The following is a 24,219-nucleotide window of genomic DNA, read 5'->3' on the forward strand; positions in this document are numbered from 1 at the left end:
GATAAACTGAGTCAGTCAGTCATATTAAGAAGTGGTGCTAAAGTAATTCTTTATTTTGGTATAACTGTTGTTAATGGATTAAAATGGTTTTTTCTCCCCTTAATTAAGAACACTGGGCAGCAGAGGGAGCTCTCCGAGAGGAAGAAAAGTTGCAGGTTTGTTGAAGTTACTATTCATCAACATAATTTATCAACTTCAAAGCTTATATTTTAATCCTACAACCACAGTTGAATAATATAGGTCTCATAGGGATGCAAAAAGCAAGTCATAGTTTTGATCATCTTTTAGCTATAACCAGACTGAATTACTGACACACAAAGCTGGCTTAAAAGAGTATTCAAAACTGTAGAAGTGAAAGCCAACATGCGAACTCATACTCAAGGGTATGAGTTGAAGGTGGGTTGTCATTGAACCATGGGTTGTTGTTGAAATGTGGATTATTGTGCTATCTGAACCCAGACATGCCAACAAACCATGGTTTGTTAACCAAAAACAACCCATGAAGAAAACCCGTGGTCTTTTGTTGAGCTGTGGATGATTGTTCCTGTTTAGCAAACCATGGTTTGTTAGTGTGCATGGGCTCAGACTAAAAAAAACTCAAATGTGATATTTTGGTCATCCCAATAAAAGTGTTACAGTAATCTGGATTATGGAATTTTTTAAACAGCCAACACAGCTATTTTTACTTCCAAAAAACATTACAATTTTATTTCTCACTGATTAAAAGCATCCAATGAATAACTTGGATTTTAGTCATGAATGATTTGGATTTTCATTCTTATATTTTTATTCATTTTCACTAAGGAGTTAATACAATTAAACATTTTGTACTTGCCATTTAATCTGTAATCCTTTGTAACACGTTTTTGTGTTTATCCATTGTGTTTATCCATTAATGTTTTATTCAGACTTAATGGGGACCTTTGGACACTGTCTCACAGCTATAGTTGTTTGCTAACATTTAAATACATTTTGTGCCATTTTTGTTTTTAAGGTTTAATCCTATGCATGCTTAGACAAGAAAAAAAAACAACCTTACAATGCCCCTGACATCCACTTTCTCTTGAAGAGTGCTGTTAATCAGTAGTTTGCTTTTCTATACACCTTATTCAGGAAAAAAAAAAAAAAAAAGACTGCGTCTCCTTTCTTTCAACTGAACATGGAACTTTGAATTTCTTCAAATTCACTGCCAGCAACAAAGAAAGAGAGTGGCACCACATGATGTTTGTCCTCGCTAAATATATTCAATGTAGGCCATATTAAGAGTTAAGGAACGGGCTCTACAGTGACCTAAGGAGCACAAGGTAAAAATCGGCTTTATTTGAGAGTGATATACATGCCTTAGCTAAACAGTATGCATGTTCCACACTTGTCTGTTTTTGCTGCTTCTCTTTTGTTCTTCTTGCTGCATTGTTTGATGAAGTGCACTGAACCAGGAAAGCGCACCTGGGCTGCAGTTCCTATGCATGCCCACTTCAGAGTAAGTCCCATTGAGCTTCGTGTGATTTACTTTCAAGCAAGTAATAAGATCAGACTGTTTATCATTCAGGAACTGGCTGCAGTACTGGAATAATTACCTGCACTTGTTTCCTACCTGCTTGTTCCTAATGGCTGACATTTTTATCATCTTTTGCAAGAATCTACCAAAAGCACCATGAAAGAGACAGCTCTGTGCTTTGCCTTTCAGTCACCCGTATTTTTTCTTATAGCTTGGATCACTTCCTCAGAAGGCTGTTTTATCTGGCAAAGGTCCCCCACCAGGACTGGCTGGGTCCAATGTTGGTTCTTTTTAGCATAGGCTGACTGAACTTGGTGGCACTTTGGTTATTTATTTCTCTACACTGTATGCACCCTGGCTGAGATCATAAGGTTTCTAAGGGCATAGTCCTATGGGTTGAGTCTTTGAGCGACAGAAGCTTCCAAACTCAGAGCCAGAAGTGTGGGAGGAGCAGCAGAGATGAACTTTGCCTCTCTGACCTCTAGTCTTTGCACTAGATGGTTTTGTGTGTGTGTGTGTGTGTGTGTGTGTTTTGCCTGTCTAGCAATCCTCTTTAGAGGGGAGGAGAAAGAAAGCCAGAACAAGCTCAGCAGACCTCATATTCTGACTTATTTGGATTCCTTGTCTTCCCACTGATTGAAATACTCCATCTTCCTCTTCTCTGAGTCCAGCATCTCTAAGTTGGAGGAGGAAATTCCCACTATCCTACGGCCCCTAAGACAATGTCTACAGGCCATAGGATTGCTGCCTCTGTTGTTTGCCTAGAAATACATAAAATATAATATACAAACCAATGAAAAATAGTAATAAATATTACATGTAACAAAAACAGAACAGTCAGAAAAATTACATAAATAAGTACATCTTCAAGAGGTGACTTCAGCTTGCCTGAGCATTAAAAAAAAAAACAACAAAACATGTTTCAGTAGCTAAGAGGCAGCCAGCAGCATTCTTTTAATATAGGCATAGTGTGTGTATGGGCCACTGAACATCCTAACGGTTGCATTCTGCACTAGCTGCGGCTTGCAAACCAGGTGCAAGGACCACTTCACACAGATCACATTCCAGCAGTCTAACTGTAAAGTTACAAGCTCAAATTACCAGGTTCGCAATTCTACAATAACATGTAAGTAATAAATGGAAGCGCATTAGGTGAAATTTCTGACTGATAACGTGAGAGTGGTACGTATACGCTATCACAACAGGTAGAAGTGCTGCACACCTTGATATTTTTATGTCCTCACTGGATTTTCAGGATTGTGACAGCTGTTCAGCTTTCAGTTCACTATTCTGGAGGGGCCTCTTCCTTATATGGTAAAATTCAGTCTTTGTTGTTGGGTTCCTCAGAACTTTGAAAATGGTTTGAAATGTTGCATATATAAAAAGCGAGAATCCTATGCATGTCTACTCTGCAATCCATCCTACCGCCTTCAGTGAAACTTACTCCTAGGCAACCGTGTGTCCTCTTGATGTTTTCCCAGAATCCTTGACTATTGTTGATGTTGCCTGGATCTTATGTGAGTGTAATTTAAAACATCTGGTAGGCACCAGGCGGCAACATAGAACTGCAGAGAACCATGTCCTGAATCCAATGGATTATTGCTCCTTAGAAGGGGACTAATTTTAAGCAGGATGGCCCACCTATATAAAGCATTACTTTTTTCTATTCTATTCAGCCTGTGCATGTTTAAGCCTGTTGCCATTTCATGCATGAACACCAGGGTCCCCAGCCTTTTGAGGTCCATCAAGACTTTTGAAAGATGCCTTGGGAGCTCTCATAAAATGGCTACCATAGGAGTTCCTCATTCATTCATTAGGTAGCTGCCATCTGGTGATAGCTGGTAGCACACTGCCCAATAGGCCAGTATTGCAATCCTTACACACGTTTAGACAGAAAAAAACCTAGTCAGCAGATTCCTTAGATTATAATTTTCACTATACGTACTGATTGCTCAGTAATTTCCCAGCATGCACTATTTTTTGTCTCTTCTAAAGCTTAATTACTGGCCATAAGAACTTTAAGGCATAATCCTAACCATGTAGCTTCTGGAAAATCCTGGAAATTGTAGAACATATCTCTGCAAAATATTCATAGGTTTGTGCTTAAATATAGTTGGATAAAAAGATGTGGAATGCCAGCATTGTTTTTTTTCTGATAGAATGGAATTCAAATTAACAGATACGACAATTCTAGGTGGAATTAAGAGGTGGTAAAACCTTTAGTCACTAATAGATAAATAGATACAAATTCTGTTTGTCAGATCTTTCTTCCTCCCTTCCCTTCCCTTTTAATGCTTTCCTACCAGCTGCCTGTATGCAGGATTTTCCAGCCAGTTTTTGTTATTATTTTTTAAACACATCTGTCCTATTTTTTGTTGAGATTCACCAGCTTTTTCTCACCTGCTAACCCTTCACCAACATGATGCCCCAGAGTCAGGCTGTCTCCACCCCAGTTCTTCAGTCAATAAAACAAAATACACCAAATAAACATCATGAAAATAACAAGTGCAGAATTTCACAACCGGCCAAAAGTAATATGAATGAGGAACAGCCAAATGAAAAAAGCAGTTGAGGTTGCTTGAACTCCCACACAAACAACCACTCCCCTCAAGTGTGTCAAGATGCTAAAAATAATCAACGATTAATCAAAACAAATAAAAGTGGAGTTAAAAATACGATCGCCGACAGATGTTTCAGACAACTGGTACAATTTTCTTTAGGCTTCAGAAGCTAATGCTGCTTCCTGGAATCATTAACTATTCAATCTCAAGTTAAGAATTCTCAGAAAACATTGCAGCCTAGTAGTATGTATATTTACTCAGAATTAGGTCTCAGTGAGTTAAATGGCCATACTGCATAGCATGCATAGAACTACAACCAGCCAGTGCAATCCTATGAATGGTTACTCAGAAGCAAGTCTGGCAGTGCTCAGTGGAATTTACTACCATTTCCCTAGGCGCACATGATGGCAGCCTTTCCACATAAACCCATGCATACTTGCTCTGAATTTAGTTCCAGGTCAAATGAGGACTTGGTGTGTCTAGGATTGCAGCCAAGGAAGCTGGCTTGAAGTCACCTGGCCCTGGCCCTATCCTCATGGGTAGTCTGTGTGCAGGTACACATAAGCGCAGAGCTGGAAGGGAGCCAAAAGTGGGTGAATCACCCCTTCTCTCTCTCTTTCCATGCCACGAGTTGCCAGCAAAGAAACCTTCACTCCTGCTAGAGGTCTGCATGTAGGTGACTGTAGAAATTGGTTTGAGCAGTAACAGCTGCATTGCATTAGGCTGAGGGCCACATGTTTCCCACCCTTAGGGTACCAGAAGCTGCTGTTGGCCTGTTACGTTTCCTTTGGAATGATTGTGACCAAATGCACCCCAAAATGATCTAAAGCAAATGCCCTGTTGTGTCAGCTGTTGGGTCTAACAATGGAAATCTGCTGCCTACATGAGAAGAAACTGATAAAACTGGTGCTGTTGTGTTTCTGGCAAGTCATGGGAAGGCGAAGCTCACTGGAGAAGACCAGCTATGAGATCGATCGGTTCCATGAAAGAAGTCACAGTTTACAAGAACTGAGCAGGACTGTCCTTGACAGCATCATTCAAAGGGTCTCCAAGTCATAACATAATAGGCTGCAATTTCACCACTGTTGTATGTAAGGAAGTGGCCTCCAGTCCTCACAATTTTTAAGGTGGCACAAGACAATTTCATGGTTTGCACTAAGGAAACCATGTAGAAACTAATTCCATCATTCCTTGCAACCCTTAAAGAGCCTTCCTCACTCTGCTGCTCCCCGCCATATGCTTTGGCCTCTAACTCCCATCAGTCCCAACCAGCGCAGCCAATGGTCGGGAATGCTGGGAACAGTAGTCCAAAAGAGAGCACGAGGTTCGGTCCGGCGGGGTGAGAAGCGTGCTCGGCGCGATCCAGCGGTGTGGCTGGCACGCAGCAAACCCGGATCACAGGCGGCCGGGCGTCACGCGCTCTGCGCTGCAGGAGGAAGCAACGGGGCGCCCCCTTGCACGCGCACCTGTTCCCGGGTCAGACCGATGGGGCTGTCGGCAGCGGCCTCGCGCGCGGCCTGCCAATTAGCGAGCGCAGCCCGCGGGAAAGCGAAGCGGCGCGCGACCGCTGCAGGCCGCGGGGAGGAGGAGGAGGAGGAGGAGGAGAGACGAGCTAGCGCGGGGGCAACTTTTCCTGCTTGCCAGGCCCTCGTCGCGAGCGGCTGCACCTGAACCGGGAGGGGAAGGCGTCGCCAGCAATCACATGGGCTCCGCCGCGGGTGCCATTGGCTGGAGTTTGGCCACTAGCCGCATTCTGCGTTGGGGGAGCCCAGCGGGGGTGAGCGGCGGTGGAGCCCTTGCGGCTTCTCCGGAGGCCGACGAGACGAGCTTCAGTCTTCGGCTCGGCTCGGCTGCAGAGCAGGGGTCTCCTAGAGGGTCTCACCTGGACGCCGCCTGCATGGCTTCCCCGCCAGAGTGACCCGGTTCCCCGGAGCGCCCTGCCTGCTGAGGTGCGTAAATGCGCGAAGCGGGGCTTGCCCCTGGATGCTGTGGCCGGCCGCACCGCGCCGCGGTCCCTGCGAGATCCTGCGCCCTACTCCGCATGGCCTGTGCCATTGCATGACCGTTGCTTGTGCCTTTCCTTCTCTTGCAAGATGGATCGGGATTAGCCTTCCCCACCCCCAGCACTGAGCAGAAACGGGCGGCGCTAGGCTAAGAGACAACAACCCTTAAGGCCACTGAAAGCTCACAGAACAGTCCTGTGCATGTCTACTCAGAAATAAGCCTGGCTGCGTTCAGTGGGCCTTGCCCCTGGGGAAGTGGGACAGGGTTACATCCTTAAGGACGTCTCAAATGATGGGCCCCTTTAAATTAATCAGACTTGAGCGATGATGAGTAGGAATAACATCAACCTTCAGAGTACAAGTTAATGCCCACTTATTTGGCATTTCCATAGGATTGCATTGTAAATGAATCAAATGACATTTGAACCTTTGTGAGTTACAGCTCGGTCCTGTGCTGCACCAGCCCAGTTAAGTGTTTTCAAAGGGAGCCTGCCTTGTCCTCAGCCAAGTTTCTAGCTGCTTGGAAAGGGGAGCTTAAGGTTGCTAGACACCTGGGGCTATCTCATCACATCTCCAACTTCTAAACATTTGAGCTTAGCCTTGCAGCATGTGAATTAATAAAGAGAAAAAAGAGAGAGGATCTGTGATAATCTTCAGAGTGCATCTTCTGTGCTAAGGCATGAACACAGATCCTGCCCTTCATTACCTAGGGGTGAGAATATGGTTTCAGTCTGGACAAACATTTCTGTGTTCCTTGAATATTTATTTATTTATTTATTTTAAGGTTTTTGTATGCCATCACAATTACTAAAAAAGTCTCTGGGTAGCTTACAGAGAGCAAACCAAAAAAATAGAACCCATAACAACGACAACACACATCTAAAAAAAAGAAGAAGAAGAAGAAAAAAAGTACACTGCATCTAAAAAACTTAATTTCATTTTTCAGATAGTAATTGCCTCTTTTGGAATCAACTTAAATGTAATATGAAAAAGAAGGAAATTCTTTTTTAAAAAAATCAGTCTTGTTACAAATTACTATGTTAGATATAATTGAATGGGTGCTTTTCTTGTTTCAGACATCTTTATGGATGCCCAGGGTTTTAAAAATGAAAAAAATGTGCAAATATCTCTAATTGGTCTAATGAACCCAGACATTGGTCTAATGACCCCAGGCAATCTAAGGAAAATGACAGTGGCTTATGAGACTGCTCAGAGACTTTGCCACATTACCAGGGAATAAAATAACTTGTTACCAGACCTGATGCTTTCAGTGCATGTCAGTGCAGAAGGTCAGTTGTGATGAGAAATTGGAACACATCCAGTGTAATAGCATGTCCACTGAAGTTGGGAAGGCTAATATCCTCAGATGAAATTCTTTTGAGGAAGCCCTTCCTTTTTTTCTTCTGCCAACAGTGGCTTGCCTCAGGGGTATCCATAAATGTTGAGAATAGCAGCTGGGGCTCAGAACAGAAAAGGATAACCGGTTTTGCTGCTAATATGGAAAAAACAACTGGAAAGAGAGGGGTTTCTCGGTAGTGCAATGCTTGCCAGGCCAAGAGAATATGGGAATGTATATAGCAGTGTAGGTTTTATAATTTATTATTACATTTATGTCCTGATTTTTCCTCTTGCGGGGAACTCAGGGCAGCTTACATGATCCTCCTTATTTCAGTTTTACCTTTCAACGAACCTGTGAGGTGTAGGCTAGGCTGAGAGTCAGTGACTGACCCTAAGTCACCTCGTGACCTTCAAGGGTGAGTGCAGACTAGAACCCAGTTCTCCTGGGCTCCAGTCCAAGACCGAGACTGCTATAACACTCTGGCCCTGCAGCACACTGGTGGTAGAAACACAGGATGGTGGGAATGGAAAAACATTTGTCCTAGTACAGTGGTGGCGAACCTATGGCATGTGTGCCACAGTGGGCACACAGAGTCCTTTCTGTCGGCATGTGAGCCAAGTTGCCCCAGCATCACCCCAGCAGCCGACCATCGGATAACAGCGCACATAGGGGCCATGTGCATGCTCAGAAAGGAGTCGCGATGCCAGGTGATGACATCACTCATTAGCTGCGACTTGTCTGAGCTTTCGCATGGCCGGTCAGTGCACTGCCAAGGAGATATATATATATATATATATATATATATTTGCTTGGCCTAGCTGTGAGTTATTTTTTCTAAACTAAAATCTCAGTATTCAGGTTTTATTGCAGTGTTGGCACTTTGCAATGAATAAGTGGGTTTTGGGTTGCAGTTTGGGCACTCGGTCTCTAAAAGGTTCGCCATCACTGTCCTAGTACTTCAAGTGTTGCTTTATTAATTCATGTTGCTTTCATCAGTTGTCTGTGCCATTGGTAAAAGGAAGTGTGTTCACATTCTTTTCATGCTGCACCAGGCACCGCCAAGGCATGTTTCTGGCCCAGCAGCATGCCTTCAAGGAGTGGGTTATGGTAAACAAGTGTCTGTTTTACTGGATTAGAGGTCTTCTGGCCTTGTTCTTCAACGTCATTTCTAAAGTAGTTTAGCTCTTAGGACTTCTGGACGTTGGCCATGCTGATGGGAGCAGAAGTCCAAAAACTTGGTAGGACAGCAGTCTGCCCTGTAGCCCTCTGCAAAGCTATCATACAACAGTGCAGCACCCCTTCCTGCTTCCTTCTTGTGAGATTAAAGGAGCTCTACTGTTTGCCTTGCTTATTGTTTTATCAGCTGCAAGAGAGAGCATTGAGGGTTTGGGTATGTGTTTCCTTGAGAACAAGATCTACCTAAATAAAATGTTCCACTTAGTCTAATCCATGGTTTTGGCAATTGATGTAGGATTTGCCGTTCACTATTAAAATACAGTTGTGATGCTGAAAAGTAAGTAACACAAGACTAATATTTGAATAGGGTAGGGGTGGGGAACCTGATACCCTAAACTGTTTGGAAATGGATTTAGCATGTTCATTTGACTTACATTTCGAAAGCAAAAGTTTGGCTGCAGTTTTAATCATACTTCCAGTGAATCCCATAGGATGTTAATGGGTCTCCTCTGACTATCTCTAGATCGAGCCCAAAGTTTGTCATGTTAATCCTCTATGCTTGCATATGGCAGGACTTCTGGGGATTGGGGAAAGGATTAAAGTGAACTTGATGTGGTTTAGAAGTTCTGTTCATCTCCATCCTGGCACTTGACTTGTCTTTTGGTGGGCAGAGAAAGAGGCCTGTGCAGCTGCTTTTTGTACTGAAATCACCTCCATCCTCCTCTCACCCTGTCCAGCTTCTGCCAGCAGTGCATAAGATAGCCAGAGCACTCTGAATCGGGTTGTATGGGCTGCTAAAATTAATTAAAGTGCAGTCCTTTAGTACAATACTTTAGGCTGCTCTGTAATTGATTTTAGTGACCCAGACAGCTGTGCATGACTGGCTGACAATCACTCATCTATTTCAGGACAGAGGGTGGGAATAAATGGCAATTTCTCCCAATGGAGAGATGCCTGGAGTCCCACAGAGTTCTGTATCGGGACCAGTGCTTTTCATGATCATTGGAATAATTCCTAATTCCAATGATCTGGAATTAGGAGTGGGTAGTGAAGTGGCCAAATTTGCTGATGACCCTAAACGTTATAGGATGGCTAACACCAAAAGGGAGTGTGAAGAGTTCCAAAGGAACCAGAGGTGGCATGCCTGCATAAACCAGTTGCTGAGCAGCTTGGTCAGGAGGAGGCCTTGCACCCATCCCGCTTGACTGATCCTGTGGGCAGCTGGTTTGCCACCGTATGTACAGAGTGCCGGACTAGAGAGACCTTTGGTCTGACCCAGCATGTCTTTTCTTATGCTGTTCTTATGTTCAACTCTCCCCCACTATAGTTGTTAGTGGGCACCTTCGGTTTCCCTCTCATTATTTATTCCTTTCACTCTGGGATATGTCTTTCAATGATACCTATGTATTCTTTCAGGACTATCACCTGGAAAGCTTTGATTACAACTGTGAAACTGCCAAGCTTTTCAATTGCATTTGCAATTGACATAACATTCATTTTTGCTGATGAACTTATGAAACAAAGGTTTCTGTGGAAAAATAAAGCACTGAAAAATGTTCTGCCCCACCCTATGGGGTGTATCCCTATTGCTTCTTTTCTAGCTTACTGGCATGCAGAAGTAACCATGGTGTAGCATTATAAAATCGAGCTGTGGTGGGCCTGTGGCTTGCACCCTCAGCATTTCCCCCTCTCCTTTCCTCTCCTCTCCTCTCCTCTCCTCTCCTCTCCTCTCCTCTCCTCTGGGCATCAAGTTGTTCACAAGAGGGAGAAGATGCAATCTCATAATGTAGAGCCTGTAATGTGCAAGTTATGCATTCCTTTGCTTTCGCTATCTCTTTTCATACCAAGTAGACTGATGTAAGGCTATCTGGATTCTCCTTGAATATGTCAACAAAGGAGAAACTACTTTTCCTGAGCAAGTCTTTTCCACTGTCAAGCAGCACTTAACTTTAAAAACTTTATTTTAGTGTTAAGCTAAAAATCTGCTTTCCTGCAGTTTCAACCCACTAGTTCCAATCCTTCAGTTCATAGCAACAGAAAGCAAGTCTGTGTGACACTCTCCTGCAGATATTTGAAGACAGCTCTCACATGTTCCCTTAATCTTCTCCAGGCTAAACATACCCAATTCCTTCATAAGCTGTGGGTTGCCATAGCTGTGGGTTTCACCATCTTCATTATCTTCCCTTGCAGTTTCTCATGGTTCTTAAAATGTAGCATGCAGAACTGGACACACAGAACTGGACGCAGATGTTCCATCAGTGCTACTTAGGCTTCCTAAACAAGTATTCATACAAATAGTTTACTCAGTGATGTTAATTTGAGAGTATGAGAGTAATTGCTCAGCTTAGGTCTAGGAGGGTACACTTTATGTAAAGCTTGGTAGTGGTTACTAAATTGTTTGTTTGTTTATTAGATTTATATCCCACTTCTTTCTTATACTGAATTCAAAGTGGCTTATATCATTCTACTCCTCCTGCCCTCAACCTTATCCCCACAACAACAACCCTGTGAGGTAGGATGGGCTGGGAGTCTGTGACTGGCCCAAAGTCACCCAGTTGGCTCCATGGCCAAGTGGGAGATAAAACCAAGATCTCCTGAGTCCCAGTGCCACGTTCTTAACCACTATACCCCACTGGCTCTAATTATTGGGTAGAACAGTATCTTTTCAGTGACAGTAAATGATCACAATATGAGATGTGAGCAAATTGCAAAATTCAAGTAAAAGCAGAGCGAGAAACACAGTGGGCAGCACTTCTAGTGCTATTCCCCAACTTGGTACCTCCCGGATGTTTTGGGTTACAATTCCCAGCATTCCTGACCATTAGCCATGTTTACTGGGGCTGAAAGCAATCAAGATGCAAAACATCCGGGGGACAGCAAGTTCGGAAGGCTGTACTGCTGGTACACACTGATGTCATACCATAGTTCATGGCCCTGAGCATTAAGCCTATAATAATAAAACAGTTTGTTAATTAATGCTCCACTTCAAATATATATTTTCTCACAGTTCTTCAGTTACATAGAAAAGCAATCTTTGGTTGAAAAAGAGGCCATTGATTCATTGTTCAGTTTAATTTTAAAAGTAAAAGTATTTCGGTATCAGGAAGCAAACTTTGTCTCAAACTTTGTCTCCTATTGATCTCAAATTTGTAAGGGCAATTGTATGTGGTTAGTCTACATCTCTGGGCTTACATTTATTTTGTATAAACTGTACAGAAACTGAATTTTCCCAGCGATTAAAATGGCTGGGAGGGGGAATTGGGGTCTTTCCTTGGTTAATGCTTTATGGAATTTGGCTTTATGAAAGTGATGTGCCTGTATTAGGTAGTGTCTGATATGATTCATGATGTATCTCACACCTTCTTTCTCCTCAAATGTCTACAACAGTATGTGATTTTTTCCCTGTTTTTCTGTATCCTTACTTTGAGTGTTCTATTTGCAGGAGCACAGGTCTAGCTATATGTGCTTAAAACATGGTAAGGACCAGCAAAACTACATGATTCTTTCTTCCGTCTCCAGCATCCCACCATTTTATGAACCTAAATATTTTATCCCCCATTCTGCCATTGGCCACATTCAAAAGCACATCTTACCAGTCTTTGAAGAAGACTGTAAACAACGCCATGCTTGTTTTTATCCTGACCGAATTTAAGTATTTTCACCTGAGCAGTTTGGCAGCTGATTTCCTGCCTCCTACCCTTCATTACCTAAAATAATTTGGGAAGTTGCACTAGACAAATTGAACCCCAGCAGCAGCCACCAGATCCTCTGTCTTGTGTTGAAGCTGTTAGATGAAGTCCTTCTGCTGTATTCCTGCGTTGACCGCATTTGTAACCATTCCAGTGTCAGTTTGGTTGTATTTTCAGAGTCATTGCCCTGTTGGAAGGTGAACCATTGGCCTTTTAGTTTTTTCTCTGACTAATGCCCTCCTTACCTCATCACTGAATTTGGTGGATGACCTTCTCTAGGCAGAGTCATAGTTGGGCCATGTTTTTTCCATCTTGTAATAATGTTTTATCGGTACTTGGTTAAATATCTGGGGATTTTTTAAAAATAACCGAACCCTGATTGGTGATTTTATCCTGAAGTAGTTTTGATAGCTCCTTGGTCTTCATAAGTTGGTTTAGATATCCTCTCCAACAAACTCTGTGAACTTCTAGAACAGGTGTGTTTAGTCTGAGATCATGTGGCCCTGGAATTGCACACAGGTGGACTCTGTGCAACTACTTACACTGACTTTTGGAGGTTGTGAGTTGCACCATAGCTTATTTTAGGGAGGTCCAACTTTTCATATTTTGAGGACTGCATGAAGAACCCAGGGCCCGCACAATGAATTGCTTTTCCATATTGTAAATTAAAGTGTTTGTGATATCTTTTATTTAATATTGTTATATGTGCACATTCTTGCAAACTTCAGGGACACATGTGAGAAACTGACAATTTTGGTTGGACTGACAGCTCAGATTCTAAGAATGAGATGGGTGCAGGGGAGTTGGCCTGTCCCTGCAGGGCTGATGGCTCAGACTCTGATAATGAGATGATGGTTGCAATGAACCAAGTTCTAGCTGCAGTCCAAAGTTCTGGGTACTCACCTGTGTCTGCTATGGGAGAGATTAGTTCAAGGGCAGCTGTGAGGCCCAGTTAACCCACCCATGGGAACAGTGAAGAGCAATGACATCCTGAGGAGAGAGATTTAGAGATTGGAAGTCTATCGGATGGGGAACTCAGCCTGTTGAGGAGGTGGACCCAATAGTTAGTCGTCACAATCGTAGGGTGGCCTGGTTGGGCTCTCAGAGGGAGGAGCGAAGGTGTGCCCAGTTCCACAGCACACCTCTCCTCAGGGACAGGTGCAGAAGGACTCATCAGCAACGCTTTGGGGGAAGAAGGCCAGAGAGTGCTCAACATTTCATTTTGTATACGATCAGAGACTTTCATGTAAAATAAAGGCATTTAGCAAAGAAGTGTTGGTGAGACTGTTATTGCTGGAGGAGGGGGAGAACTCAGCTTGCAACAAATATACACAATTAATTAAAATATTTTACTTTTTCACAGTGTTGAATTTCTTATGTACATCAAATGGTAATGAATCATTGCCCATTTCTTTTTAATTCCAGGTTGTATCACAAGGAAGTGTGGAAAAATCAAGGGGAGTGAATATTTCTGCAGGGCATTGTATATCCTGTTTGAGTTTTTCTACCACTACCCCATCCACTTAGTAAATGTATTGATTGTCTTTAATTAGGTAGATTAAAACAGTGTAAGTCTAGGAAAAGTAGATATATCTGCCATGGTGCTGAGGACAGCCTAGACCAAATGGCTCATTTGGCAAGACGTATCTTTGGCCTTCTCCAGTTTTTCAGCTTTGGAATATCTTATTCTTATTTGGAGTTATTACTCATGACTTAGGTGCACAATTTGCATGTATGAATCTGTATTGATTTATGTTCTACATAAGCAAATTAAAACAGAATTGTTTCTTCTAAGCCTATAGAAGCCTTTAATTTTTTTTAAAGAATATTGAAAATATCCTTACATCAAAAAAATGTACCATATTTTTCGCTCTATAAGACGCGCCTGACCATAAGACGCACCTAGCTTTTAGAGGAGGAAAACAAGAAAAAAAATATTCTGAATCAAATGGGCACATAATCACAGGCACATTCCCCCTCACTTCCCCATGGGCACATCTGACAGACTTACTGCACACACACACTCGCTCTATAAGACGCACAGACATTTCCCCTTACTTTTGAGGGAGGAAAAAGTGCGTCTTACAGAGCAAAAAATACGGTAAGTGTTCAACAACTTTGAGTAGGTCAATATGGATTGGAAGTATAGTAAATAAGTTGTAGACTGTTACAACCTTCATCCATTTGTTCATCCTTTGCCTTGTAAACTGAAGCACTAGAGATATCTAAAGACGGTCCAGTGGCAGTTTCCATAACTGAAACAAGAACTGATGTTGGTCACTAGTTGTATGTCACAGATATGTTTTAATAGGTCCCACACCCTTGCAGAGGGGAAAGGCCACTGTCAGTCTAAATCTTAGCAGGCAGTGATCTGACAGTGACAGAAGGACTGAGATGAAGCTTCCACACACTGAGCACCATCCTCATATCCACCGAGAAGACCGAGTCTAGAGTATGGCCTGCAGCGTGCCTCAGGCCAGTGAACTGTTGCCAGGCCATGGGTGGAATGGCAACCAGGGACACTCTACTTTACTTGCACTTCCAGGGAAAATATCTCTTGTATCTGGTGGGACTTGGACTTGAGATACAACAGCTGAATCTTTGGAGATATCCAGGGCACAGTCTGGTCCAGTTTTATGGGATGAGTTTCATTTGGTACAGCTCAAGGATGTGGGCAAGATGCTTGGCCCAGTTTGTTCAGCCACCTCTGTTCTGGATTCTTGCTTATAAAAACTGGGCCATTGAGGTGATTAATGCCTCTTTGCAAGAGGGAGTGGTCTTACGCTACTTTAAAGAGGGGGAATAGGACCACTTCTGAAGAAACCCTTCCTTGAACAGGAAGATCTGAATTATTATATTTTGTAATCTGCCCAAAGAGCCATTTTGGCTAATGGTGGGATAGCAGTCTAATGAATAAATAAATAAAGCTGGTGGCAAGTATTCCTTGTCCGGGCAAGGTTTTTGAGAGGGTAGTTGCCAATCAAGTCGTGCCACTCTTGGATGGGACTGATTATCTGTATCCATTTCAATTGGGGTTGAGGCCTGGTTTTGGCATGGAAACAACCTTGGTTGCCCTGTATGATGGCCTATGGCAGGAGAGATACTTCTGGACTTCTTGGCAGCTTTCAATACCATTGACCATGGTATCCTTCTGGGCAACTATCTGAGTTGGGAATGATGGGCACCACATTGCAGTGGTTCTGCTCTTACTTGGAGGGCCATCTTCTGAAGGCAGCACTTGGGGATTAATTCTCTAGCACGGAGTTCATCAGGGGTCTGTTCAGCCCCCATTCCGTTCATCACCTGCATGAAACATCATCTGCATGAGTCATCTGATGTTTTGGAGTTCATTGCCATCAGTATGCTTTAGATGAGCTACACTCATGTCTGGATACAGTAATGGACTGGGTGAGAGCTAACAAACCCAACCTAAATCCAGACAAGACTGAGAAGTTGTTGGTGGGTGGTTCCTTTGATTGGAGTGGGGTGTTCAACCTGTTCTAGATTGGGTTGCACTCCCCCAGAAGGAGGTTCATCATTTGGGAGTGCTCCTTGATCCAGCTTCATCACCTGATGCTCAGGTGGCATCAGTGGCTTGAAGTGCCTTCTGCCACCTTCTACTGGTGGCTCAGCTGTGCCTCGACCTGGACAGTGATAACCTGGCTTCAGTAATCTATGCTTTGCAAGTTAGATTACTGCAATGCACTCTACAAGGGGCTGCCCTTGAAGATAGTTCAGAAGCTACAACTGTTTCAGAATGTTGCAGCCAGATTAATAACTGGGATTTGCTGGTCTGAACATACAAGACTGGTCCTGGCCGACTTGCAGTGGCTGCCTGTATGCTTCTGGTCCCAGTTCAAGGTGCTGATTATAACCTATAAAGCATTGCATGGCTTAGGACCACAAAACCTGTGGAAGCATCTCTCCCATGTTAATCTACTTGGACTCTACAGTCAACCTCTGGACCTTTCCTTCAAGTGCCAACTGAGGTAAGGACAGAGGTTGCAACAAGAGAGAGGGCTTTCTCAGTGTTCCCCATCTATGGAATAACCTTCAGTCTGTGACTCAGCTGGCACTGAAGCCTGGCACCAGGGTTTCTTTTCTGAGGCCTTTAAGGACTTATTCAGCCACATGGGGGTTTCAGGAGAATCACTAGGTGTTCCGCAGAGTCAGTCTTTTTGTCTTTTTTTGTATTATCTTTATCATCTGTTTATAGCTGCTTTAAACTTTTTAGTTTAAAGTTTAAAGAAAATCTGGTGGTAATGCCAGTAACTCACTAAAAGGTCTCCATAATCTCTGCAGGACAGACCTGTTTAGACTGTGTACTGTACCTGAATTCTCTAAGAGAAAGTTTCCAGAAGAGAAATGTGAGCAGACTTTATCCTGTAAGAAGGTGTTGTTGCTGTCTTGTAAGCTGTAACTTGGTTGTCCAACATAGTATGTTTTATCTCCATAAATTTAAGGATGAAATTCAATAGAACTGTTGGCTCCCTGGAGAGTTTTGATAGAACCTGGATCAGCTACAACTGTTAAAGTAGCTTAGACTGCTGATGTAATTGTAATGACATGTTTTTCCACAGGATGACACCTTCTCCATCTGACTCCACCTTAGAAACTCTAGCTGGAGGATGCGGTGGAGAAGTTCATGAAATTCCTGAGCACTTTCTGTGTAGACATGATCAAAGTCTCCTCCAAAGCACAGCAACAAGAAATTAAAACAAAGGTAAAAAAGGGCAGGATAACATGGCTTATAACATACTATAACAAGAATGTTATAAGCAGAAAGTTGGAAGAGGGACAGGCTGTGATCCAATCATATCACCATTTTAACTAAAAGTCCAAAACCAGAATAAAATTCCATTAGGATGGAGGCTCACATCATCAGGCTGGCTTGGACTATCCGCCATTTGGCTTCTCTTCAGCCCAGATTATCTCCTAAGCAGTCCTTTCAGCTGGCCTCTAGGAGAACAGTTATGAAATAACAGGTTGCTTCCCTATAGGTATTGTTCTTCAGATGGTCATCTGTGCTCACATAAAGTTCATTTAGAACATACTAGAACCAGGCAAACATTTTGGTGGGAGCTCGTTGCTGTATTCAGGGCACATGCACACGGATATCAGGCGTGACTCCTGCTAATACTGCTCATTCCCTGTCTGACAAGCATAATTTTGAGAATTCACCATCTTTCTGTAGCATTTTTTTATATTAATGATAGGGAGAGGAAAGGAGATCCCCCACCAAATGGACTATTGAAATGAGAGAAAGCTCAGCCCAGTCTCTTGCAAGAAACGAGTACAGCAAAGTGGAGAATGTTCCAGTATGTCCCAAGGTTAATGGGAGCCACTAACCTCCTTGTGTGTGTGTGTTGTGATGATGTAGTCAGAGTCCTGCTGAAAACTTTTGCTTAGCTCAAACCGATCAGTTCTAGAGGAGATCAACCCTGACTGCTCTTTAGAAGGCCAGATCCTGAAGATGAAACTCAAATACTTTGGCCGCCTAATGAGAAGGAAGGACTCCCTGGAGAAGAGCCTGATGCTGGGAACAATAGATGGCAAAAGAAGAAGGGGATGGCAGAGAATGAGGTGGCTGAATGGAGTCACTGAAGCAGTCGGCGTGAGCTTAAGTGGACTCCGGGGGATGGTGGAGGACAGGAAGGCCTGGAGGAATGTTGTCCATGGGGTCTCAATGGGTCGGACACGACTTCCTGACTAACAACAACAAAGCCAGACAAAGTTCTGTGCTGGAGTTCAGCCCATAATCATTTGGCCACCCAGAGGCCACTAAGAAAAGCTTCTTGTAACTTCAAAAACTGGTACTTGAACTTGTTTTCCTTCTGCTGAATCTGATGGTAGAAACTGTCCGGGTTTTTAAATCTTTCAACAAAGTCTAAACAATGTTAGACATTTTATAAACAATTCATAGTGCTCTCTTTTGAAAAAAATATGAACTAAATAACAGATTTGAACAGATTTGTGTGTTTCAAGCAGAGCATTATTTTTAATTAAACAGACCCCACGCCCCAAAAAAACAACAACACAAACGGTGAATAATAGACTTGAATCATTCTAGCTAAATGATCGAAGTGTTACATCTTTTTGTTTAAAGTCATGGTTATACAAGGGTTCTTTCGGCTGCTTTCAGTTCCTAATGCTTTCTGTGCAATAGACTGAACTTGTTCTATGTACTGCTTTTTTCTCCCTTCTCCTTGATCACATCTGCTGTTTGGTCATTTTCCCTTCTAGCTCTGTAGTAGGTTGAGAGAGGAATTTCTTGCAGTTTTAGAATCCTTAGTCATTGCTCACTGTGGCAGCTGCAAAGCAGTCCTCCTCCTTGTAACTATGTACTGTTACTAACTTGTTCATGTCAATATACCTCTATCTGCCGCCTTAGAATTGGCTAGACCTAATCCATTGGGGCACTTGCTAATCTTTAAAGATTAGACTGGGTCTTTAGGATTTATTTTGTGCCTGCTCTGATGAACATCCCAGTTGCATTTTGTGTAGTTTTGATTGCAGAACTTAGTTATACTTGTAGAGTTTACATATAACTTCCATTGTGTTTTTAAATTCCTCATTCCTTTACTGAGTGAATATTTTCTCTTATGAATTAAGTTATATCAGAGTAGCTGGTGCAGAGGGATATTCATTTGCTATGTTTCTAGAATGACCATGTTCACCTGGGAAGCCATAAGAGGTATGGATTATAAGTGTCTGGAAGGGCCAGAAAATCTTACCTGGCTATGTCCTTAGTCCTTAGGAATTGCATGTGCAATTTCTTCTTTCCTTTTATCCCATGGGGAAATGAAAGGGGTGTTTTATGTTGGGGAGGAGGGGTACTTAGAAAAAAGGTTCAAAGTAGCACAGCATTGATCATATTTAGAATCTACTGCAGCGGCATTTCAGTTTGAACATGCTGGGGAATCAGATCACTGATCTTTTGAGTAACTTCTAGCTTCACTCTTTAAGAATACAACATAATTAGACTATTTGAAAAATATGTTTCTGCTACAACAGAACTTTATTGGAAAACAGAGCTGACATTATTCAGGGTTAGCTGGCTGTGAAGACTCTTCTTGTGTTTTGGCAAAATTTGTCTTGCAAGTCAAGTTGGCAGTTCAGCAGAGTGAGTAATGTGTGATTTCCATATCACTAATCTTAACTGTAATGCATCTATATATCTAATAGCAAAAGACATTTCATTCAAAAGAATCAAAGCTCTTTTTGAAATTCATCACCTCTGTGTTGTTTGGAAACAGCTTTCTTCAGGTCTTGCAATCAGCTTAATTGTTATCTTGGACAAATGACTGGGAAAATCTACCAGAAAGGATTGTTGAAAAACTCTAAAATTCTAGAACTGGGTAACCGGTGTTCCATCACAAAACAGATTAGCAAGTTACTTGCTTCATCCAACATTGGTTAGATCGGCTGGGACTCATGGTAATTAGAGGCCATCAACCTTTGGAAAGTCATAGGTTCCTGAACCCTCTTAAAGAAGTTTCATTTTAAGGGCTATGAAGATGTGATTGAAAATGTACTTGGAAAGGTAATTTGAATTGGTGTATTGATTTGTGCATTGGTATGTACAACCTTGTTAATAATGTAAACATCTAGAAACACTGGGTAGGCTATCTATTTACCCCTGAGAATACCATATTGAAATACTATGAGCTGGAACACTGTGGCATATTTAGTGGCACATTTGCGCATAATTGTCATAAATTTGATAGATATTAAACTTCAACTGGTGTTCCACTTGTACTTCTATGGCACCTATCCAAATTCACAGTTTTGGGGGTATAAGCAGTGTGTGTGTGTGTGTGTGACGTTAGCTCTACAGCAGTGAGGGCAAAGAACTGTATTCTGGAAAGCTGGGCACTGTGGTATTTCAACAAATGCTGTTCAGAGGTATCTTGGAAGCTTCATAATAGTAGAGATAATAGAAGGTTATGTGATGTCGCTTTGGAATGCTCCCTAGTTCATTCTAATCCTTTTGCCTGCAGCTACATTACTGATTGTATAGTATCCTAGACGCCGAGAAAACAATGTAGTTAGTACATTGTATTTCAGCAGTGTAGTCCAAACATTGCAGTTCAGTTTTTACAATTTGTGTAAACAATGCAAACAAATTCTGTGATTAAGATAAAATGTCAGTGATCTCTTGCATGAATTTACAAAGCATGAGTCTTCAGGTCTAGAAAGAAAATGTACAAAGTTGCAAACTTAGCTATAGAAGTAAATCCAACTGAATCCAGTGTGAATTACTTCTGAGTAAATGCAGTTGGGATTGAGTAGTGTAAGCATTTGTTCAAATATTTGTAACCCAGTGCTAAAAATGAAAGATTCTATGGGAGCCACACTGTTGTACCGCAGGGTGCAGTCCTATGTATACTTACTTAAAATTAAGCCCATCGAACATAGTGGCACTTATTTCAGCATGGATATCTGTAGGACAGAACTTTTTGAGATTATACTGTGTGATTTATGTAGTGTGATTATGCAGATCCTTGAACCATGAAATTATAGCATGTAATCCTACTGTCTTCAAACTTTCCCATTGCAGATTGATTCACACACCCAATTGTGTTTGGTTTAAAATTAATGTCTCCCCTTTATTTATACATTAAAAGAAATAGTGTGGCTTTTGGTTTTTCTACCATATTTTTCATTAGGACACATACAATCCTGTGCATACATAGAAGAGTTTTTGATGTGCTTCAGTTTGCTTTTACTCTCTTGCTTAGGTGGTAATGACCTCTTTGTCTTTGCTTATTAGAGGAAAAGAAGCAGGATTTGAGAAAGCCTATATATATGCCTTACTTACAAGGTAGGCCTTCTGAAAATTCTCTTATTCATGCTTAGAATTTAAGAATAAACAATTACATGAGTCTCAGTTTATTGAGGCTGTTTGTATTTGACTCTGATCTCAGAATGTCTGAAGTCTAGAGAGGGCCCAACAAATGCCCGATTGTGTTTGCATGCTTCCTTCAGAAAACTGCTTTCAAACAATAAGGAAAGTACAGCTTGAAACACTGCGGTTTAGCTGTTGTCATCCACTGTAATACTCAACAGATAAGCTGGTCTAAAAGCAAAAATGCAAAAAAACCTCATGTATAATAAATATCACTTTCTGTTCATAGGCTTCTGTTTTGTTGTTCTACACTGCCTCTTTTTCCATCAGGTTATTTAATGTAACTCTTTGTAGCATTAATTTGTATTTCAGTGATTTCATTTCAGTACTTACTGTACTCTGCCATTGATCTTGTTGATGGTAGGACAAGAATTTTTCTGGCCTGATAAGTAATGTCAAAAGGAAAATTACTTGAAATGGTCTAATTGAAAAAACACTATGCTTTCATGCCTATTTACTATTAAAGCAGCAATGTGGCTAGAAACATTTTCCGCATGCATTCCCAATTGGCTTCGTAAAACATTCTCAGAGGACACAGATTTCATGCTTAATGCAGGAAAGATTTAGAACTGCAAAACCAGAAATGATAATGTCTTCTAAACCCATCTGCTTCACAAATTGATATGCATGTTCTTGTTCTCCGTCATGTACAGATCCCTAACTTCATAAGACAAATGAAAAAAATGGAAACTTTGCTGATCCGAAGTATCCTTGCTTTCAAAAATGCAACTTGTTTTGTTTTTCACAAATAATAAAGGCACGATCTGGCCATAAGCAGTTATCTGATTCATTCTGGAAGGTAAATTAAGCATATGCTTAGTTCTTCCACTGACTTCTTGGAGATTAAAAGTGTATAAACTTGGCTGGATTGTGTTCTGTGATTAACCATTTTTTCAGATCACTTGAAAGATACCTTGGAACATGAATATGTTTGGCAAAACTAGCTTTCCTTTCTTTGAGGTAATGCCTTTTAACTTTAAGGATAAAACAGGTAGAAGCAAAGAAGAAACCATGAAATAATTAAAGGAGGGTGGTGTAAAATTGCTAGGAGTCTTTCCCGTCAATTAATTCAGGGTATGACTGGTTTTCGTACCCTCTGGCAAAGGGAAATAAGTGTAGCATACTTGGGACTTATTTTGGTTGCATGTTTTAACAATAAACTCTTAGTTAAAATGATCGGACCATATGAAGTAAAAACCAAATCCAGTGCCTTTTGTCCTCTACTGTATACCCTTTCAAGAATTACATTGCTGATTCTTGATGTGTGACGTAATCCTAAAAGACTGGAGAACAGTTCGTGTAAAGAATAAGAAGACAAGAAAGCATGCATGAGGACTACAGGGAGAAGATCTGGGAAGAGCTATGGAATGGACTCCTCAGAAAGGTGAGCCTGGTGCCACATTTTTTTTTTTATGTTGGCACCTGGCCAAACCCTTTTTATTTTCCCATTTTAAATGTTGGTAGTGTTTTAAGATTGAGTTTATATATTATTATGTGGATGCTGTATCTTTATTTTATTGCATTGTTGCCCTGAGACATTGTGAAGGGTGGGGTATAAAAGCTTTCAACAAATAAATAAATAGATAAGATAGGCCAGCGTTGCTCAGTGGAACAGCCACCTATGGTGACTGCCAGATGTTTAAGAGCCGCAAGTGGGAGTCCATGGGCAGTGGCCGCAAGCGGCGAGCAGCAAGTGGGTGCCCGTGGGTGCCCACAGGCAGTGAGCCACAAGCTGCAAAATAAACTCAGAGCTGTGTGTGGCTCTGGAGCTTTGGTTTGGCCACCCCTGTGATAGACCATGATGTTCTGCTACAAGAAAGGGTGAGCAATTGGATGGGTGAATAGATTTCCCAGTGAGACTCTACAGTGTAATTATGCATTTAATTCTCTGTTGCTGTCCCTTTTTGCTGGAGGTGCCTTCTAGAATGCATCTGCCACCTCTCTTAATTTACTTGAAAATCCAACTTTTTCCCATTAAGCTCTTGAGAGAAGCCATAGTTCTCATGCTTTACTGCAGTTAAGCCTGTAGTCAGATACAGGTAGCTGAAACAATCACATATTCTTCCCCTTTTTACCCCTGCCCTCCTTTCCTCTGTTTTTTCCCCTTGAATTTTAGGATGCAAACTCTTAAGGCTGGAAATTGCCCTCCTCTACTGTATGAAGCGACAAGAAGAATGTTTTATCTGTGCGGCAAGTATAGGGTTCCCCATCCAGGCTGCCTCCTGTTCCAGCTGCCATTCCTAGCTTTCAAAGACGGAAAAACACTTGCCTCTGCAGATCAGAGAAAATCCCTTTTCCCTTAGAGAGCCTCTCCCAGTCCTGAGAAGGGAAGAGCAGGGTCATCTGAGGAGATGGAGCTTGGAAGCCTATGTGGAATGTATGTGTAGGCTTGGGTGTGTGGCTCTGTGTGTGCAAATAGGCTTATGCTAGCAGTAGCCTCACCTGCTGCTGGCATATGGTACCAACACACCGCAAGACTTAATTTGGTCTTTAGACTGAAAACGGCTCCCCACCACAGCGGAGAAGCACTTTGTATGCTGATAATGTGAAAAAAATCATGGTTGGTGTTGCCAGCCATGCTGCCACTGGACCATGGTAAGCAGCGTTGAAAGCCACAGAGAGATGCAACAGAATGAACAGGTGTGTGTCCTGACACAGTGTTGTCGCATCTCTCCGCCCTTCCAGTCTGCCCTGGTGCAGCAAAACACCTGATTTACCCGGAAAGCTGCTGCATGCCAGTTGCTCATCCCAGAGAAGGAGTTGCCACCTGGAGTGCTTTGGAAACGGAGCTCTCGGTGGAGTCTCATGTTCACCATGTCTCTGCTCCACAACACAAGCTCTTTTGTTTCAATAGCCTGTTATACTAATGACTGTTTTATCTCTTGCAATAAAAGACCTGCAGTAAAAGATTTTGAAGAGCAAGAACTTGAATTGCTGATTATGTAAATTCTTTTGTGTTTATGTACTTGGCAGGCAGGCAGGAAACATAACTGGTATAAACCTTCTATAACCCTACTAGAACTCTCTCCGACTGTGTGCCTTAAA

At 42.1% G+C, this 24,219-nt stretch overlaps 1 protein-coding gene across 2 annotated transcripts in view; it reads left to right on the forward strand.

Annotated features, from left to right (window-relative positions):
- Positions 1 to 5,900: 5,900 nt before the first annotated feature.
- The window catches only part of LRRC8D (leucine rich repeat containing 8 VRAC subunit D), a 79,127-nt gene continuing 60,808 nt past the window's right edge, over positions 5,901 to 24,219 (forward strand). For both annotated transcript variants that reach the window (XM_044432555.1, XM_044432556.1), the window contains exon 1: positions 5,901 to 6,008. The gene's annotated coding sequence lies outside the window, so the exon portion shown is untranslated. The remainder of the gene's footprint in view (positions 6,009 to 24,219) is intronic.

Source organism: Varanus komodoensis, unplaced genomic scaffold, assembly GCF_004798865.1.
Source record: "Varanus komodoensis strain SLA01 unplaced genomic scaffold, ASM479886v1 scaffold24, whole genome shotgun sequence".
In the NCBI taxonomy this organism is placed as follows: domain Eukaryota; kingdom Metazoa; phylum Chordata; class Lepidosauria; order Squamata; family Varanidae; genus Varanus; species Varanus komodoensis.